At 45.0% G+C, this 18,428-nt stretch overlaps 1 long non-coding RNA gene across 1 annotated transcript in view; it reads right to left on the bottom strand.

Annotated features, from left to right (window-relative positions):
- Nucleotides 1-16,031, bottom strand: part of LOC123599524 — a 379,142-nt gene extending 363,111 nt beyond the window's left edge. Inside the window, exon 1 of the long non-coding RNA XR_006713177.1 lies at nt 15,789-16,031. This is a non-coding gene — a long non-coding RNA (uncharacterized LOC123599524). The remainder of the gene's footprint in view (nt 1-15,788) is intronic.
- Between the last annotated feature and the right edge of the window lie 2,397 nt (nt 16,032-18,428).

Raw genomic sequence — 18,428 nt, 5'->3', positions numbered from 1 at the left:
AATGGATGAAGAGGTTCTGAATCCAGGACGTTCCAACCCCAGAAAGGAAAAATATCTTTGAGGTCACATAAAAGTGGTCCTATAACCAGGAAAGGGGGTTATTCCACAAGTACTTTAGCTAAAAAAAAAAAAAAATTGATACCTTCTGTTTATTGAGAACTGTGAAAAACTTTATATACCTGATCTTAATTCTGCCATTTTGATCATGAAGATAGTTCAACCCCACTTTTGAGCCAAATGGTATTTTGATCCTGCCGTATCCAAAATTTCACAATCAATACACCAAAACAGCTATAGTTTCCTTGGTCATGGGGAGTGGAGAGGGTGTATTCTCTCTGATTCTCTTGCTCTGTCATTGTGTGTGTTTGTGTGTGTGTGTATGTATCTGCATTTTCTGTTTGTTCTCTCTCTTCGTCTGTGTGTGGTGTCTTTCTCTTTCTGTGTTTCTCGGGCTCCCTCTCTCTTTGTGTGACTGCTCTGCAAATCCCCCAATTTTTCTAAATTGTATCTATACCTTTGTATTTTTCTGTCATTGCATATATGTGTTTGTGTATATTGCTTCCTCTCTCTCTCTCTTTCTCTCTCTGCCTTTCACTCCGTCTCCCTTTCTTAATCTTTTTCCTTGTCCTCGTTTCTCTGCCTCTTTTTGAATCTGATCCAAATGAAAATAATTTCATTAAAAATAGAAAAAATATCACAAAGTACTCACTGTGTGAGCTAGAATATTTTTCAAGAAACCAAACTGAATTAATGGAATTGCTTAAGAAAAAAATGCACGTCTAACAAAAACCGAGTGATATTGGTATGATTCTATTAAAACTCTTTTATTCACAATGTAAGATAGCAAGGTCAAATATTCTGGGCCCCAAAATCATGAGGCCACAAGCACCTGCAGCCTGCCTCCTCCATTCCAGCAGCTCCCTGGACTGTGATTGGCTCCAGGCATGGTGAAAGAGGACTTCTTAGAGAACAAAGGGTCAAGGCAGATACCAAAGGTCGGGGGTCAACCCCGCCTTGCCCATTTCCAGCTGGCCTCAGGACATGGCAAGCACCAACACTGGTAGCTGCTAAAATCCAAGCCCTTTGCTCAGAGCTCTAGATGGCACTGCCCAGGTAAGAACATTGGTCTCCTCTTGTCTTCTTGCTTGTATTGAAAGCCAACAGAGAAAGAGAAGCAGTCCCAAAAACTTGGATCACACTTAGCTCTTTTAAGAAAGCCCACCATACCCGCTTCTTCCTTTGCTCCCTGTTTCTCCAGGCTCCCTTCACCCAGCAACTCCTTTCCATACTTAGATATGCACGTACACATGCACACACACAGATGACAAGGTTTCTTTCTGCCTTTCCATCCTTCCGGTGGTAGATAATAATTGCTAATATTTACTCAAAGCCAACTATGTGGCAAACACTATTTTAAACACCTTCCATGTCTTATTTCATCTACTTCTCACAACATTTTATGCAAGTGCTATTATTATCTCTAATACCCGAGATAAGGAAACTGAGACATAGACAACTTAAGTAACTTACTAAAATGCATACAATCAGCAAGGGGAAAAGCCAAGATTCCCACCGCAGAGCCTATACCGCAAACACTATATTGGATTGCCTAAAGCTAACTGTTGATGATTAGCAGATATTAGTAGAGAAAGCTATGTGCCCTCTTTATTCTCTAATGAGCTCCCAGGACCCCAACAGATAACAAGCTTCTCAAGATCAAACAGTTTTAGAATGCTGAGCAGCACAGAAAATTTGGGGTCACTTTGAAGGGGGACTAACTACTTTGAGTACTGTGGGGGGAAAATCACATTTCCCCTGACTTTTTATTTAGAGAATAATCAAGAAAATGTTTCCCCTTTCTCTCTCACTGAATACAATTTATCTTTATCAAACCAGAAAAGAATGTAGCTCCAGCTGGAAGTTTTTCACAAAGCCTTGGGAGATGAAAGGTACAGTAATAGATACACAAAGCAGTTGCTTTTTATCTGTGAAGAGCTGGTTTCATATGGTCCTTTCATAAGAGTGAAAAATAAGACATTGTGTTTATGTGGAGCATACATTTGTCTGCGTCACAAAAAAAAAAAAAAGTATGACTGTCTACCGGGACAACCTAAATCCTTCACTGTTTGTATTTGGTCTGGCCCAGGTGCTCCATAATAGTGGAAAACCTGCTTTTTAAGCACCTGAAGTATAGACCAAGTGGCCAATTTAGGCTCAAAGCAACCGCATTTGTTATCTGTCCTAAACAGGAGCCCAACCCATACTTTTTACTCAGCTAAAGAAAGGGAACACTGAAAATTTCGTAAACAGGACAATTGATGGTACCTGGCTTTGTGTCAAGCAAAAGCCAGCCTCTGCATTGAAAAGTCGTGACCTTGAAAAGCTGGTTAAAATGGATGATGCGTGGGCTGCTGGCTGGAGAGCCAGCCGAGAAGTAGGTCAGCGAAGTTACAGGCTGGCTTCTGTCACTCCCAGACAGAGCCTGTGCAGCTCAGAGGGGGAAAAAAAAAAAAAAAAAAAAAAAAAAATCTTCTCAGACAGAATAAGACACTGTGTGTGGTTCCAGACAGCATGTCGTATTGAGAAAACCATCACCACTGAATGAAATCATCAAGGGGGAGCTGTCAGCCCCTGCCCCATCCAGGAGACTATTTTCTGCTCATTTAATTAATTAGGGGTTGCCCTGTTTTGTTTTGTTTTGTTTTGTTTTGTTTGTTGTTTCCAACCACAGAAATAAACTTTGTTGTTCACGCCCCTGTAGACCTCACCACACTGTCACTTCTTACAGGCTGCCTGCCAGGCTTGGCAGGGCTGACAGACAAGAGGAGCTAATGAGGAGGCCGGGATATCAAAGGGATGTTGGACTTCGTGATGAAAGTCAAGCTCAGGACCATTCCCCTCATTCACCGTCCCCACTACCTCCTTTGCTCTGAGAGGCGCTATAATGCATCGCCCAGGGACACAGCTTCCGAATCCAACTGCCTGGTTTTTAATCCCCTAGGCTCACTCATTAGCTGTGTGAACTCGGACACATATCCTAACCTTTTTATTTCTTGATTTTTTTCATCTTCAGGATAGGAGTAGCAATTGTACATACCTCATGCACACGCGTCAGAATGCCAGGAGGGAGAAGTTCACTCAAATTTGGATAATCCCAGGAGGTCTTAGTAAAAGAACTAGCTACAAAGGAGTATGGAGGATGTAGCAAAACCACAAGAGAGGGGGCAGTGCCCCAAGGCCAACAACAGTGGATGTCATTGTCATGCCCAGGCCTGAAAGGACACCGGGACAAACGTGGCTATCCACACCCAAAGAAAGCCAGAGCTCTGTGAAGACAGGTGCCTGGTGTGAGTCATGACCTTCAGTGCAAAGATGCAGCCAGCTCATAGCAACCTGACAGCAAAGGAGATGCACAAATAAATGCACTGACCTCACTCTACTCCCTCCCTCAGGGTCTCCATTCTTCCCGTTGGTTAAAACCGAAAGAGACAGGATGGCACGGGGACCCCCTGACGCATTGCAGGGGCAAACGGAAGCCCCTGAGCACCAAGAATTCTAGAGCCTGGCACAGAGCCTGTACCACACATTCAGGATATAGTAACAGCTTACTTCGTATCCCTAGTTACTTGTTCTTGGATACACCATGTACTGTGTAACTTGGACAACAGAGTGGGAACCGAAACCATTGCTCCTTTCCCATCCTGCCTCAGGGATTCTCCCAGGTTCCTAATGGTCACACAGCTCACACTCTTTGGGTCCTAAAAGGAAGGAAAACCTCACAATGAGGGGGTAGGGAGAGTTGGGCCCACAGTCCTTCAGCACCCTGCTAGCCTTGGTGACCCCAGCCTCCCTCAGCATCCACCCACCCAGTTACCAAAATCATTTTTTTTTCTTTTGCCAAAAGGTACTTTTATCAACACTTTACACGTACATCCAACATATGGAATAATTAAGATGAGGCAGTTCTAGGTAAAGTAGGGTCAGACCACTGGGCTGGCCTCTCAGTGGAAGCCAAGGGCTGCATAGAACACTATTCCAAGATACCTGACCCTTAGCACCCCTCAGATGTTCCTCACAATGTTCTCGGTCCCTCTCCTGGGTCTCCCCTTCCCAGGGGTCTGAACCACAAGTCCTCAACTAATCAACTACTATCAACCAGGAGATTATGGAGCCTAAGCAATAATAATAGACTCTTACCAGGGCGCCTGGGTGGCTCAGTCGGTTAGGTGATCAACTTCAGCTCAGGTCATGATCTCGCCATACCCAAGTTCAAGCCCTCCATCAGACTCTGTGCTGACAGCTCAGAGCCTGGAGCCTCCTTCAGATCCTGTATCTCCCTCTCTCTCTGCCCATCCCCTCTCTTGCGCTCTGTCTCTCTCTCTCAAAAATAAACAATAAAAAAATTTTTTTAATAATGGACCTTTACTGTTACAGAGTGCTTAATTGATTTCACACACATTATATTATGGTATCCCAAGAAATCAGCTTCTGTTTCCCCAAGTTTACACCAAACTGAGGAGCACAACCAGGCCTGGAAACTTTTTTATTTTTTACTTTTTTTTTGTTTTTGGTTTTTTTTAACTTCTAGACCACTAGCCCCATACTAATAGCTACCCAGAGACCACAAGCTGGAGACCAGCAGATTTGGTTAGGTTGTCATAAATGATATTTTTAAGCTATTATTACATTTATTAGTTGCCAACATCTTCTTTTCTTCTCAATACTATTTAAAATCACTGTCTCTATTTGCTTGTGTGATGTCTTCCTCCTCCCCTCGAACGCTGGGCCAGCTCCCCAAGTAGAAGGCCCACACCTATCTGCTGTGTGGCCATATCCTGATGTCTAGACCATCTGACATGCAACACGAACATAGTCCTTATTTGCTGAATGAAAAGCTGAATCTCTCAGTCCCATTCTGTTAGGTTATTTACCCTAACTAGGTTTCAAGGCTCCCAAAGGCTAAAAATAACCAGGTTTTGACTCAGCAGCTGGCAAATGTCCAGATTACTTTTAGCTGCTAAGGTTAGGGAGGAAAAGTGGGCCAGACCTAGCTTGGACAAACTTCCTGGCACGACATCCTTGCTCAGCAAACGCTACAGACTCATGTGTAACGGATATTGACGAAGGCTGGCTCTCCTTCTCATTTTCCCAGGAGTCTCAAGCCTCAACAGCCTACAGTTTCTAGAAGTTTATGATTCTTTCCCACGAGACTATGAGCCCCTAAGGAACAAGGACTCTGCCTTACTCATCTTTGTTTCCCTAGGAATTAAAAGTACACCTGGACCAGGCAAGACCCCAAATAATGATTTGATGAATGTTTGTGAATGATTAGCAATGCAAGCCTATGCACCAGAATATGGAATCATGGAATTTTATAACCAGAGGGATTTCAGCTACTGTCTAAAACCACTCTGCCCAGGGCCACCTGGCTGGCTTAGCTGGTAGAGCATTTGACTCTTGATCTCGGGGTGGTAAATTCAAGCCCCATGTTGGGCATACAGCCTACATATATGAAATATTTTAAAAAGTAAAAATCAAACTGCTCTGTCCGACGTGTTATCCACCAGCTACGTGTGGCCACTGAAATTAAATAAACTTAAAAATGTATTCCACAGCCACACCTTTTCTAGGGCTCCAAAGCCACATATGGCTAGCGGCTACCATATTGGACACTGCTGAAATAGAATGTTTCCATCATCATAGAAAACACTTTCAGACAGCGCTGGAAAGGGTCTCATGTTATAGTGAGAGAATTGAGTCTCAGAGAAAGAAAGTAATTTCCCCTGAGTCACTCCGTGTGTGAGAAACAGAGATGCAACCAAAACGCTAAGTCTCCTGGTTACTGCTCTGTGTTTGTCCACCATTACGCTGGATTCACATACTGTGAGTGCCTCACATACAAGAGCCACAAAATGCCCTCCTTTTTGAAGCCAGCACAGCTTTGGAGAGCCAGTAAGAAATCCTAGATGCACATGTAGAAAACAAATGGTAGACCCAGCAAACAAATGAAGGGAAACCATAGCTTCCCACAGAAAGCTAGAGGCCAAAAGATCTGAAGTATGCCCAAATGTGGGTTGTCTTTTTATTTAGAGCTTTTTCAAATTGTTTTCATTTCCATGTTGGAGGTTAATACCCAAGATGGACTCTTTTTTTTGAAGCGTCCCTTTTGATTTTAATTTCTTAAAGTCCTCATCTGAACTCTGCTTTTTTGTTTATGTTATACCCATCCCACAATTTCTCTCTCTTTGCAGGTAACTTGATCCTTGAAAATGTACAGAATCCACCCACACCCACTGCTTTTCATTAAACATCAACTCGTCCTTTCAACGGGGTCTTTGAGGATTTTCCATCACCTTCTCTAACTGGATGCGTTGTTTTTTTCCTGAAATTACATCAAATTAAGTTCTCAAAAATGTATTCCTTTTCTTAATCTTTAAATAGCTGGGAACGAATGTTGGCAAAATCTCAAGAAAACCTATAAAAGGAAAGAGGCCAGCTTCATCCACTTCTCTCTCTACCAGAAGCGGGGCACGCTCCCTATCAGGGCCTGCATGGACAGATGGACCCAAATGAGGCGCATACACCCCAGCGTGCGTGCAGGCTCCACATCTAAAAGAAGTCAACACAGAAATAGGACATCCACATCTTTGTTTTGATTAAAGCGACGCTGTGAGAAGCCGGACGCAGAGGAACGAGTATTGGCCTGGGCTGTAGGTGCAAACGTTTGCCATGAGGAGACAGAGCTACACATTAGTGACAATTGAGGCCCCAGGAGCCAGGGTGGTCAACGGCGAGCCCGGATGCTGTTCGTTCAAGCTCCCAAAGATCCAGGGAGGGTGCAAAAGACTTCAGAGTCTGCAGAGAGGACCCTCCTGATGGACACATGGAGTAGGGACAGAGAGTATCTAAAAAAAATTCCACTGATGAATCATATTTTTTTCCTGGTATGTCTCCTACAGTTTCTGAAGATTTCATTATCCTCATAAGTGAAATTCTTAAAATTGCTGAAAGAAGGTGCTTATTGAAACCTATAGCTCCCCTTCCCTTGGCAGGCTTTGATTTGAAACATTCAAAACACATCCAACAGCCTCTTCTTCCCTGAAGACAGGGGCTTTAATGTTTAAAAAAAAAAAAAAAAAAGAAAGAAAGAAAGAAAGAAAGGAAAGAAAAGAAAAAAACAGGTCCCCTTACACCAGCCAGCTCCCTCCTCTTAAAGAAAAACGTTACCTAAAAAGTAAGGTATTGAAACTAAAATATAGTAGCAACCTTTAAAATCTGAGTCCTGCTCTTTGTTCCTAATGAACAAAGAAACACAATTCTCATAACCCAGAGCTGTGCGTGCACACAATTTCAGAACAAGGACTGGAGTTGTAATCTAGGCCAACCTCTTTAAACTGCAAACAAGGAAACTGAGGCCCAGAGAGGTTAAAGAATTTTTACAGGTAGCAGCTGGGCTGAGCCAACCCTGGGGCCAGGTGTCCAGAGTCTTGATCTTTTTTGCACAAAAGGAAAAAGAAAAAAATCATTCTATTACTTAGAGCAAGGAGAGGTGTGTTTAAAGGTAGGGAATTAACAGGGCTCCTTAACCCTGCCAGTTCAGCTGCGGATACGGACAAGGAGGGTCCGCTCTAGACAAAAATACAAACCGACTGGAGAAGCAGCACAAAGTATACCGGTAAGTGCATCAACCCCTTGTGTTATGTGACTGATGGAAAGCAATCCCTGCCCACCTCACAGAAACGAAAGTAACGCCAGGCATGGAAAGCACTCTGATATCGTACGGTGTTATGAAAACAGAAGTGATCAGGAATCAAGTGGATTTTGCATGAGGGTGAGGAGCTGGCAGCCTCTCCTGGGGAGATCCCTTTGTGCCTTTGTAATGGTTGCATCTAGAGGCAGTACCCTTCCTCCCTTGTCCATCCGTGAGGGACAGCTATGGTGGGGGACAGGATGGCATTGATCATGAGGAGCGCAATCACCCTCTTCCTCTCCCCGCCCACACTCCTCCCCATAGTAGAAAAGGGTGCAAGACCACACTGCCGGGGGGGCTGTTGGCTAAGCGTCTGACTCTTGATTTCCGTGAAGGTCATGATCTTATGGTTTGTGAGATCAAGCTAGCCGCGCAGAGCCCACTTTGGGATCTCTCTCCTAATCTCCCTGCCCCTCCCTCCTCTCTCTCTCTCTCTTTCAAAATAAATAAATAAACATTTTTTGAAACTGTTTTGTCTTTTTGAATTGCCTTTAGTAGTGGAGAGTGTTCATATTTTACCGTTTCCATGTGCCCCAGTTTGGGTACACCTTTACTTTCCACACCTACACCTGAGGTTCATCTTTAGAGGGTTGCCCTTGGGCCACTGGAGCACTCCCGGCACACTGGTAGCCAGGAGTGCCTGGGAATTTACCTCCCCTGGAAGGTCCTTGATCAACGATGGACAGAGGCAAAGGTTGGCAAGCCCAGCTCCCTGGGACAATGGCCAGAGTAACTTATACTCCAGAATGCCTCTGCCAATCTGAGCTAAGCCACCTCTGGGTGCCTTTTGCCTGAGAACATTCCCTTGTTTGCCCCTTCATCCCCTTCTAAAACCTGGAAGTATTTCCTTAGTAAGTCCCTCATGGGCAAATTCTCTTGACATCTACTTCTAAGAACCAGACCTAGAACTTCCTTCTCTCCTGTTCCTTTCGTAGCTGGTCCCAGGTTTACCTTTTGTTTGGGAGGAAGTGCTCCCCTGCCTAGGCCTTAAGAGGGCAGCTCTTCTCCAGAGATTTGAGCATACACTTTGTCTCTTGTGTTTCCTTGGAGAGCTTTTCCACCCAGGCTTATTAGAAAAGTGCTCTAATCCGGGCACCTGGTGGCTCAGTCGGTTGAGCATCCGACTTCGGCTCAGGTCACAATCTCACGGTTTGTGAGTTCAAGCCCGCATCAGGCTCTGTGCTGGCAGCTCAGAACCTGGAGCCTGCTTTGGACTCTGTGTCTCCCTCTCTCTCTGTCCCACACCCACTCACACTCTGTCTTTCTCAAAAATAAATCAACATTAAAAAAGAAAGAAAAGATAAGTGCTCTAATCAATGATTAATGTCTGCCATAGGGTAGGAAGGAGCCAGAGAGGATGGGTTGACCCATGTATGAAGTATTTGCCATCCCTATCCTCCAGGAGAGGGCCCAAGGGGAGGGGTCTGTTTTTATTCCAAGCCTTCAGTTGGCCATTAGCTTACCCCAAAGGAGTCTGGATGAGTCCGTGTAATCCAGCTCCCTGAGACCACCCAGAGTTTATTATCCAGCTAGTAATGGAGTGTCCCTCTACAGATGCCCCTTGGAAATTGTGGCAGCAGTGGGGAACTGAGGGAGGATATGGTATGAGGAGTTCCTTAGCCCATCTCATCTTGACTACTAAGGGTTAGACTAAGTGGGCTGGAGAGTGGAGAAGGAAGATCCTGAAAGAGCTGTTCTGCTGCAGGTGAACTCTGACACCATCAGCTCAACTTGAGGTTGGACAAATTTGAAGATGTGCATGTATTGTACAAACACAGAGGCTGGTAGCAGGCTTAGGGCATGTTTGAACATCAACCTGCAGGCAAGCAGGAAATGTTGAAAAGCGTAATCCATACAACAAATTGGTATCAGGAATCTGGAAATAGAGTTCAAGTCCTGGAAGTCAGAGACATGGGACATTACCAGAATGGCACTGGGCACCTTCTAAGCAGACTCCTTTCATCCTCTTCTTCAGTGTTATTGAGGGATAACAGACACACAGTAAAGTACACACATTTGAAGTGAATAAATGTTTACATATGTAACATTATTCCCATGATTCCAGAAGCCTTTCCCATCCCATGCCTCTTCCTGGTCCATCTCCCTCCCCAGAGGTAACCACAATTCTCAAGTCTATCAACACAGCCCAGCTTTGCTGTTCTTGAACTTCATATAAGTGGAATCCTGTGGTATGGCTTCTTTGTGTCTGTTTTCTTTTGCTGCACATTAAACATTTGTGAGATTCATTCATGTTGCATATAAGCAGTCGATTCTTTTATGTTGCCATGCACTATTCCACTGTATGAGAATATCCAGTTTACCTGTCCATTTGGGTAGTTTCCAGTATTTTGCTTTGATGAATGAAGCTATGGACATTCTTGTACGTGCGTTTTGGTAGACATGTGCACTCACTTCCCTTGGTGGAAGACCTGAGAATGGAATTGCCAGGTCATAGGAGAGGTATGTTTGCCTCTAGAACGTTTGTCAAGTGATTTTCTAAAGTGAGCTATTTCTCATCTAGGATTGATCTAGGTGCCCCAAATGTGGTCATCTGTCCATGGCATCTTGAAGGTGCTACTATGTAGGCCCAGACACACAGAAAGTCAAAGCTACCCCGTGGGCACTTATACACATAGATGGCCAGAGCTAGATAAGGACTACAGTAAGCAGGCCTCTACCATGGAACCCTATGAGAAATGACAGCCACAGGACTCCAACACGTCACTGGCTCAGCAGCGGCTCTGCCCCAGAGCCTCTCCTTGAGGTGGAACTTCCAGATATTTCTCTAGATCAAAGTCTAGCCAAGTACTTGTCTCACCCAGAGTCACTGAGGAAGCCAAAATACCCACTGAGCTTAGAGAAAGGAGGCTGTGAGGCTAGAACGAAACAGAAAACAATGCCCATAGCATACAGTATGCAGATCTATGTAAATCAAATATAAAAGCCAGAATGCAAACCTTCAAGCGATAATGTTCTCCAGCTGTCACATATGACAATCTCCATTCCAGAGACTGCTGGGGCACTGGGGAACCAGCAGGCAGCATAGTTCAGCAAGAAGGGTATGGTTTTCCTCTTTCCTTTAATCTGGGAGCATGAGTTCACTGGGTCCCCAGGGATCCATAAAATATGGAAGTCTGTTGTTGTTGTTTTTTTTTAACCGGTTGTCCATTTTTATTCAAGTCAATGAGGCACAGCTTCTTCCGGCTGGTCTTCAGCTTCAGTCAGATGTCAGTGTCCACGGCATTTGCAGCAGACATAGGAAGGGCGGAGGTGGCCGTCCTGAGAATCTGCCTGGGGTGTGACAGTATTTGATGCAGAATAGGTAGCCTGACTTGCACCCCCATAGCTATTTATCTGATGACCTTGAGCAAGGAACTTCCTCTCCGGGAGCCTGAATTTCCCCATCTGCAGCAGGAGCAGATTGGACTAGGATCACTTCTAAGATCTCTTTCAAGGTCTAGAGCTGTCTGGGCCTGTGATTCTCCACGAGGTCCCTTCAATCTAATTGTCAATCAGCGTGAGTCAGCGGCCAAACTCAAATGAACCCATTCCCATGTAGAGCAATTAGAGCCAGGCCATTTCTGCCACACATCCAAGATGATAGAAAGCCCGACCCAGATTCTGTGCTGTATAATTGAGCATTAAGACACAACAAGGGCTCCGTGGCGGCATAATAATGCATGCCTGGCTGATTTATTAAGCATCCGACTCAGAAATGCATTGTCCCGCAATGCCTGGTAGTTTAGGCAGCGCTCCATGAAAAACACTTGCGGCGCAGGCAGTTTGTGTTCAGATTCTGTTACATCCCCACAACTTCCAACTTCCCCATCCCTCCACTGAAGCCTTCACCTCCCTTTCCATCCTGTTCCGAAGCTTGGCTGCCCCTGGCTCGATCACACCTCGCTGCGCAGGCAGTTCTGCACAGTCTGTGGCGCCCCCTGTCGGCACCGGGATTTTGTCAGACACAACAGCTTTGCAACGTCAGGCTCCAAGCTGAGCAAAGGGAGTTAATGTCACCATTGCTGTAACTCGGGAAACCTTAGCAATGATGCCAGTCAGAAGATGAATACTGAGAGAGAAACAGAGGCAGACACCGCCAAACATGTCCCCTTGCCCAGCCTAATTTCTTCCAGAGCACTTATCTCTACCTGCCACATTCATACTTGCTTTCACTGCGCTCACGGTCTCTCTTCCCCAGCTAGACTTAAAGTCCAATGATAGAAGGCTTTGTCTGCTTTGTTCTTTAGTGAATTCCAGCACCTAGAGTATTGCCTGGAATTAAGAACGCGCTCAGTAATATTTGCCAAAGAAATCACGTATTTGTTCCATAAATAAATATTGCAGCTGATAGCAAGGGCTATTGAGGAAAATAAAGCAGAGTCAAGAATGTGAGGTGCTAAGAAAATGAGAAGGTCGCTATTGCAGACAGAGTGGCCAGAGAGGGCTCTCTGGCAATGACACTGAAGCAGAAACCTGAAGGAAATGAGAAAGGAGGCACTCAGATACATAGGGGAAGAATGTTCTGGATAGCACAGCCAGTACAAGGCCCCAAACAAAGGCTTGGAGCATTTGTAGATATCAGCGGGGCTGAAGCAGAGGACAAGAGAAAATAGTAAAGGCCAAGAGGTAGCAGAGGCCAGTCACCTGGGGTAGAGGTCACCAAACCACAGGCTGTGGGTCACAGCCAACCTGTTGCCTATTTCTGGAAACAAAGTTTTGTTGGGACATAATCACACATATTTATTTACATATTGTCAGTGGTTGCTTTCATGCTCACAGAGTTGAGTAGCTGCCACAGAGACCAACAGCCCCCAAAGCCAAAACTATTTATTACCTGTCCCTTTGCAGAAAAAGCTTACTGGCCCCTGCCCTTGATCATTAGAGGCCACCGTAAGGACTTTGGCTTTTCTCTGAGGAGCATGACAAACCATTAGGGGACTTTGAGCAGAAGAGTAACATGATCAGACTCACAATTTAAAAGGATCAGGATGGGGCACCTGGGTGGCTCAGTTGGTTGGGCGTCTGACTTCAGCTCAGGTCATGATCTCACAGCTCATGAGTTCGAGCCCCGCGTCGGGCTCTGTGCCAACAACTCAGAGCCTGGAGCCCGCTTCAGATTCTGTGTCTCCCTCTCTCTCTGCCCCTCCCCTGCTCATGCTCTGTCTCTCTCTGTCTCAGAAATAAATAAAAACATCAAAAAAATTTGTTTTAAATAAAAGGATCAGGGTGGCTGCTGAGTAAAGAATAAATTGTAGGGGTGGAAGCAGGGAAATCAATTAGGAGGTGAGAAATAAAGACAGTGTGGACTGAAAATGTCACCAGATTAGAAAATGCATAACACCTAGCACTTCCCACATCGCAGGGTAAGCTGGGTGTGCTTCGCCCTGATCCACATGGGCCCTTCAACATCTGGGTTTACGTGGGGGTGCTAGGGAGTAGTCAGGAAAAATAGGCAATTTTTTCCAAGGCAAGAGTGAAACCACAGCAATGATGGTAAAGGTTGCAATGAGCTAATAATATCCTTTCCCAGTGACCCCCTGTTGGCTCCATATTCTGGGCTTGGGCTGGAGTCCAGGCAAGATCCTGGTTCACTTACTGGCGGTAGAAGCTTCTCGGGCTGGGGCTATTCTCTTATTGGCTGTGCCTGGCTCGCCTCACTAAGGCAGACCTCGAATGGTTTGGGGGAATGGGGTTATAGGTCAGACAGACAATCCTTAGAGCCACGGCTGTTGACCAGAGATTCAGGAAGTCAAACGCTAGAGAAGATAGTGGTGCCAACAAAAGATGATCAGAAAGAAGGTGTAAGGGTCTTGGTACCAACCACCAAGACTGGGGAGAGGATTTCCCTTCCCACCATCTCCCTCTGCACACAAAACACACAGGCTGCCCTTTAAACGAAAAATGTTTCCTCGCTGTTCTTTTAATTAGTCTTCTGCCACACGTGGGAGTCTGAGAGCAGCTCAGTGAGATTATGGGGGAGTCCGAGAAGTCTTTCTCAGCAAGAAGAAGAAGAGGAGTGTGGGAGTCTCGACCGCCCCAGGCTTGAACTTCATAACTATAATATTTGCCGTGTGACCTAAGGCAAGTTGCTTAGCCCCTCTGTGCAATAAAGGGGAAAAGAAAGCAGAGTTGCTCTGAGAATTGCAAATAACATATTAGAAAACCCTGACCCGTATCAGCAACTATTATTGAAAAGAATTATGTGATAGAAAAATTAAGCTTTTTTTATCAGCTGTGTAATCCCGGGAAAGAGAAATAACCTATCTGAGCTTCATAGTTTCCTTGCCTATAAAATGAAGAGAGCACCACCTATATGATAGGAGTATGTATTAAATCCACTCAGAGCAAATAGCAGATATAAGGCACTTAGTAGAATTTTGGCCTAGAGCACACACTCCAGGCAGCCCAGATACCTTTGTTATTTGTGAAACATTCTGAAGCTCTAACGTCAAGATCTTCAACAAAAGGGTAAGAGAGATAAACTGATAAAGCAACCAAGAGACTTCAGGTCCACAGCCGGCTAAGGCCAAAGATGAGCAAACACCAAGTGGCCAGGACTGGTGGAGAGGTAAGGGTGCCCACCCAGCACAGAGTGGCCATGCCCTACTGAATCACGGTCAACCCAGGATACGACTGGCTCCAATAGGCTTAGGTTCTGGATTGGTTCTTCCTTTTCCTACAAATCCAGGATGGGGGGGGGGGGGGGGAGGGAGAATACAAGGATTCCCTGGGGTATGGAGGAGAAGGGAAGATTCTCGTTCTTTATTTACCCCTCCTACCTCAAGCCTCCTCAAAACACCACTGACAGATAAGTGTTGGCAAGCTCAGGGCATTGCAAGGAACAACACAACATACTGTCTGTGAATGGAAAAATATTATGGAATGAAGACTAGAAAGCATCCGTGAGGTCAGCTGGGATTGTAGCAAAACAGTGAACAAGTAACCCTCTCTGAGACTGTTTCTTCATCTGTAAAAATGGGGATAAATAGTGTATATTGACTTCATATGTTTGAATTGTGAGTTTAGGTCGTTTGAGAATAAGGAATCCATTAATCAAGATCTTCTCTGTCCAGTGCATCACAGGTCCCATCTCAGAGACAGGAAATTGAGAGGGAATGGGAAGGGGGTATCATTAGATAGACTCCCAGACTTCCATGTGGCCATGGAATCCATGCAGCTACCCAGGCTCATGACCCCCAACTCTAGTATCAGGTCTCGTTGCCCCATCATCACAGGGAGATTACTCAAGTGATGCACTATGTACATTTCCAACTAGGTCAATGTGTGGCCCTCTGGGGACGCTGAACTATTCCAGTGCAACCTGAAAGGATGGTCTAGTTGGACCTAGTGGGTGCTCTAAGGAGATGTGGGCTCACGAAGAACACTAGTGATGAGTGACACAGGGGTGATAAGCAAGCTCAGACTTCCTACTTCTGGCCTTGCCACCAGCTCCCAGCTAAGCTCTGAACCCCAGATGGGCCTGGAATTAGCACAGAGTCTGCTGAGCCCTCTACTCCTTACAGAATGTATCAAAGGCACTCACCACAGTGCTTATGGAGCACGTAACAGGGCTCCATAAATGTCTGCTTGTTCAATGAGTGAATGAATGAATGAATGAATGAATGGAGAAATAAATGTTGAAGTTCCAAATCTTTATGGTTAATTCTTATACCTCAACTAATGCCCTTGTCTTGAAAATGACACTTTACCATCCAAGCTTTAGACTATGAGGCCAAAGGGACAGACGTAACCTGGGATCAACCTAACCTTCTCTCTTCTCCATAAAATGATAATGGAGTTCTGAAAGTTTTCAGAAGCTTCCACAGGCCCATTTGAAGTCAAAGAGGAGAACACTGCTTGCTGGGGTGGAGGAGGTAATGCTTTGATTCTCATGCCAGCAAGGTCTTGAATAGTGCACAGCCTGTTCGATGCATTCCTCTGCAGAGCCTCCCTCACTGCTGAGCTTGGGCCTATAGTACTAACAGACATGGCAAGCGACAGCAGCAAGAGGAACAGTTAACATTTCATGAGTACTTACCACATGTGTGGCTCCATGCTGAATGCCTCTCATCATCCTCAGGAAGTCTCCAAAACATCTCTTAATTTAAGCTGGGAAGGATCATTAGAATACTGTTTAGTAAATATTCATTTCCCATCTCCCCCATAGCAGGAATATATTTCCCACTCTGTGGACGTAGGGCTTGGTCACGTAAGTTGCTTTGGCCAATGGAGTGACAGCACAAGTGACAGCGTTTGAGTTACAAACCCAAAGAGGGTCACAAGTTTCCGCTCACCAGCCAAGAAGCTTCAGAACTCCACCATGAGTAGCCACTGTCCGAGCCTGAGCCCCAGAATAATCTGCATGAAGCAGACTACAAGCTGGGTCTGAGGCTCATGCTTCAACAATCTGGAAAAGCACTCCCCTAGTTGACCAGCGGTATGTGAGTGAGAAATATTACTGGTTGCCCCTGAGATTTTATGGTTGTTTTCTATGCAACAATAACAGATACTCTGAATACTTAATTTTATAGATGGGGAAGCCAAGGTTCAGAGAAGCTAAGTAACTTACCTGAGGTCAGCGAGCATGTCAATGGCAGAACTAGGGCAGAACCCAGTTCTTCCAGATGAACTGAGACCAAGTTGTGGATTATTATATTGTCCTGTCTCCTACTTGCTACCTGAAGAGGTACATTTTATGTCAAGCTATATGAAGAGAATAGCCAGAGCAATAAAAAGTAAACAAGAAATCTCTGAGCTTACTCAGATATCAAGAGCAAGCAAATCCAGAGAGGTCTGCCCTGCTCTCCTCATGAGAATGTTTGTCCCTCTGTACACCAGGAGTCTGCCCATGCCAGCTGTCTTTCTCTAGGTCAGGGCCCAAGGCCATGAGGGGACTCCACAAAGGCCCCCAAAAGCCAGGAACAAGCACAGATCTCCCCACCATGGTAGCAGTACAACTAGCTCCCCCAACCGAAACTCTGAGCCCACGTTCAGCAGAATAATTTCAAGAGACTCCAGGAGACTCCCAGTCTTCAGATTGCAGGGGTAAAGAATGACTTGAACATTCTGGAACAAATTTTTTTAAAAAAAAAAAATGTCAGGAAAAGAGATGATCCAATCCAGCTACATTTCTGGTTTTTATGAGTATTTTTGTCCTTACTCAGAATGACTTCTTATATACAAAATGACATTTTCAATTCACAGAAATATATTCTTCCCCCTCCCCAATTCACTTAGAAGTACACCGTTCTCTCCTAATGGGCACTAGGATATCATTATCTCAGTCAGAGCTTCCTTTTTCTTTCAAGAATGGAAAATTAGTGAGGAAATGAACAAAGCAGTTGTTCATTAAATGCAATTCCCCCAAAAGGGCATGGAAACCTAGGGGATCCCTCTGACAAAGTTACCCAGAACACCAATAAAGCCCTAAACCATAGAGTGAACTGAGACCATAACAGGCTCAGTCTGACACATACACACATAGGGAATGCCAGGACTCAGCTCTGCCGGGCTTCCCTCCCTGGCTCATATTTCCTTCCAGCTCTAGATAACTCTTTAACTTAAGATACAGCAGCGCACTGGGCTCTTAGAAATCCACGGTATCACCCAAGGATCAAGTGTGGCTGCACATAACAACAAAACCCACTTAACAGTGATGAGGATAAAATGGTGCTTACTTTTGCTCATGAAAGAAGTCTAGAAGTAGATGTTTCCTGGCATTATTTGGTAGCTAAGTGCACCGGGGCAAAGTCTCTGCAATTTTCTTGGCTTCTCCTGCATGGTAATAAGATGGCTGCTCCAGCTTGAGACATTTCATAGGCAGAAAGGAGGAGAGTGGGGATGGAAGGAGGGAGGAACAATGCCTATATTAAGAAAGCAAAATCTTCCCAGAAATCCCCATCAGACTTCTCCTTACACGTCATTAGCAAGAACTGTATCACATGGACACCTAGCTGCAGGGAAACTGGGAAATATGACTTTGTAGACGAGCACATTGGGAGCCCCTACAAATTAACACTTGAGGAAGAAGGGGTGCAAGGTTATTCTGAGGCAGCTGGCAGTCACTGACAAACTCAGCAGCAAAATTTTCAGGGTTGACATCAGACTTGGTTGTGCCATCCAGATCCGATCTGAGGGACAGCTTCAAATTCACCCAATAATCAGGACCTCTGTTTCCTCCTTCACTCAGAGGCATTATTTCCCAAACACTAAAGAGGTACAGTGGATAGAAGACAATTAATGCAAAGCAACACTTTTGATTTGAACATCTAGACTCTGCTGTTGACAGGGAGATCAGAAGGAAAGGCGGCCTTGGGATTTTCCTTTTGAGATGACATTTGTTTTTAATAGCAAATGACTTTCATGTCCGGAGTAAGCCACTAATAGAATTAACCAAATGAAAGCAACAAAAATAAAAGTCTGAGCATATGACCCTAACATCTGTCAGAAAAAGGTAATCAGACAAATTGGGGTCCCATGTGACAGATTTTTCTGGATTATCTGGAGGAGGTTTTCAGAAGCCAAGTAAATTACCTTGGTGCAGCTGCCCTATATCCCCCTCCATTAATACTTTGATGCAGCAGGATAAGGATTTCAAAATGTAAATGACTGTAAATGGATAATGACTAATGCAACCATGCAAAGGAAGTACTACCCTGAGCAGAAGGTAGGAATTCAC

The sequence above is a fragment of the Leopardus geoffroyi genome, chromosome C1 (genome assembly GCF_018350155.1).
Source record: "Leopardus geoffroyi isolate Oge1 chromosome C1, O.geoffroyi_Oge1_pat1.0, whole genome shotgun sequence".
NCBI classification, from domain to species: domain Eukaryota; kingdom Metazoa; phylum Chordata; class Mammalia; order Carnivora; family Felidae; genus Leopardus; species Leopardus geoffroyi.
Note: the sequence above shows the minus strand (reverse complement) of the source record. Positions and strands in the feature narration are given on the sequence as shown.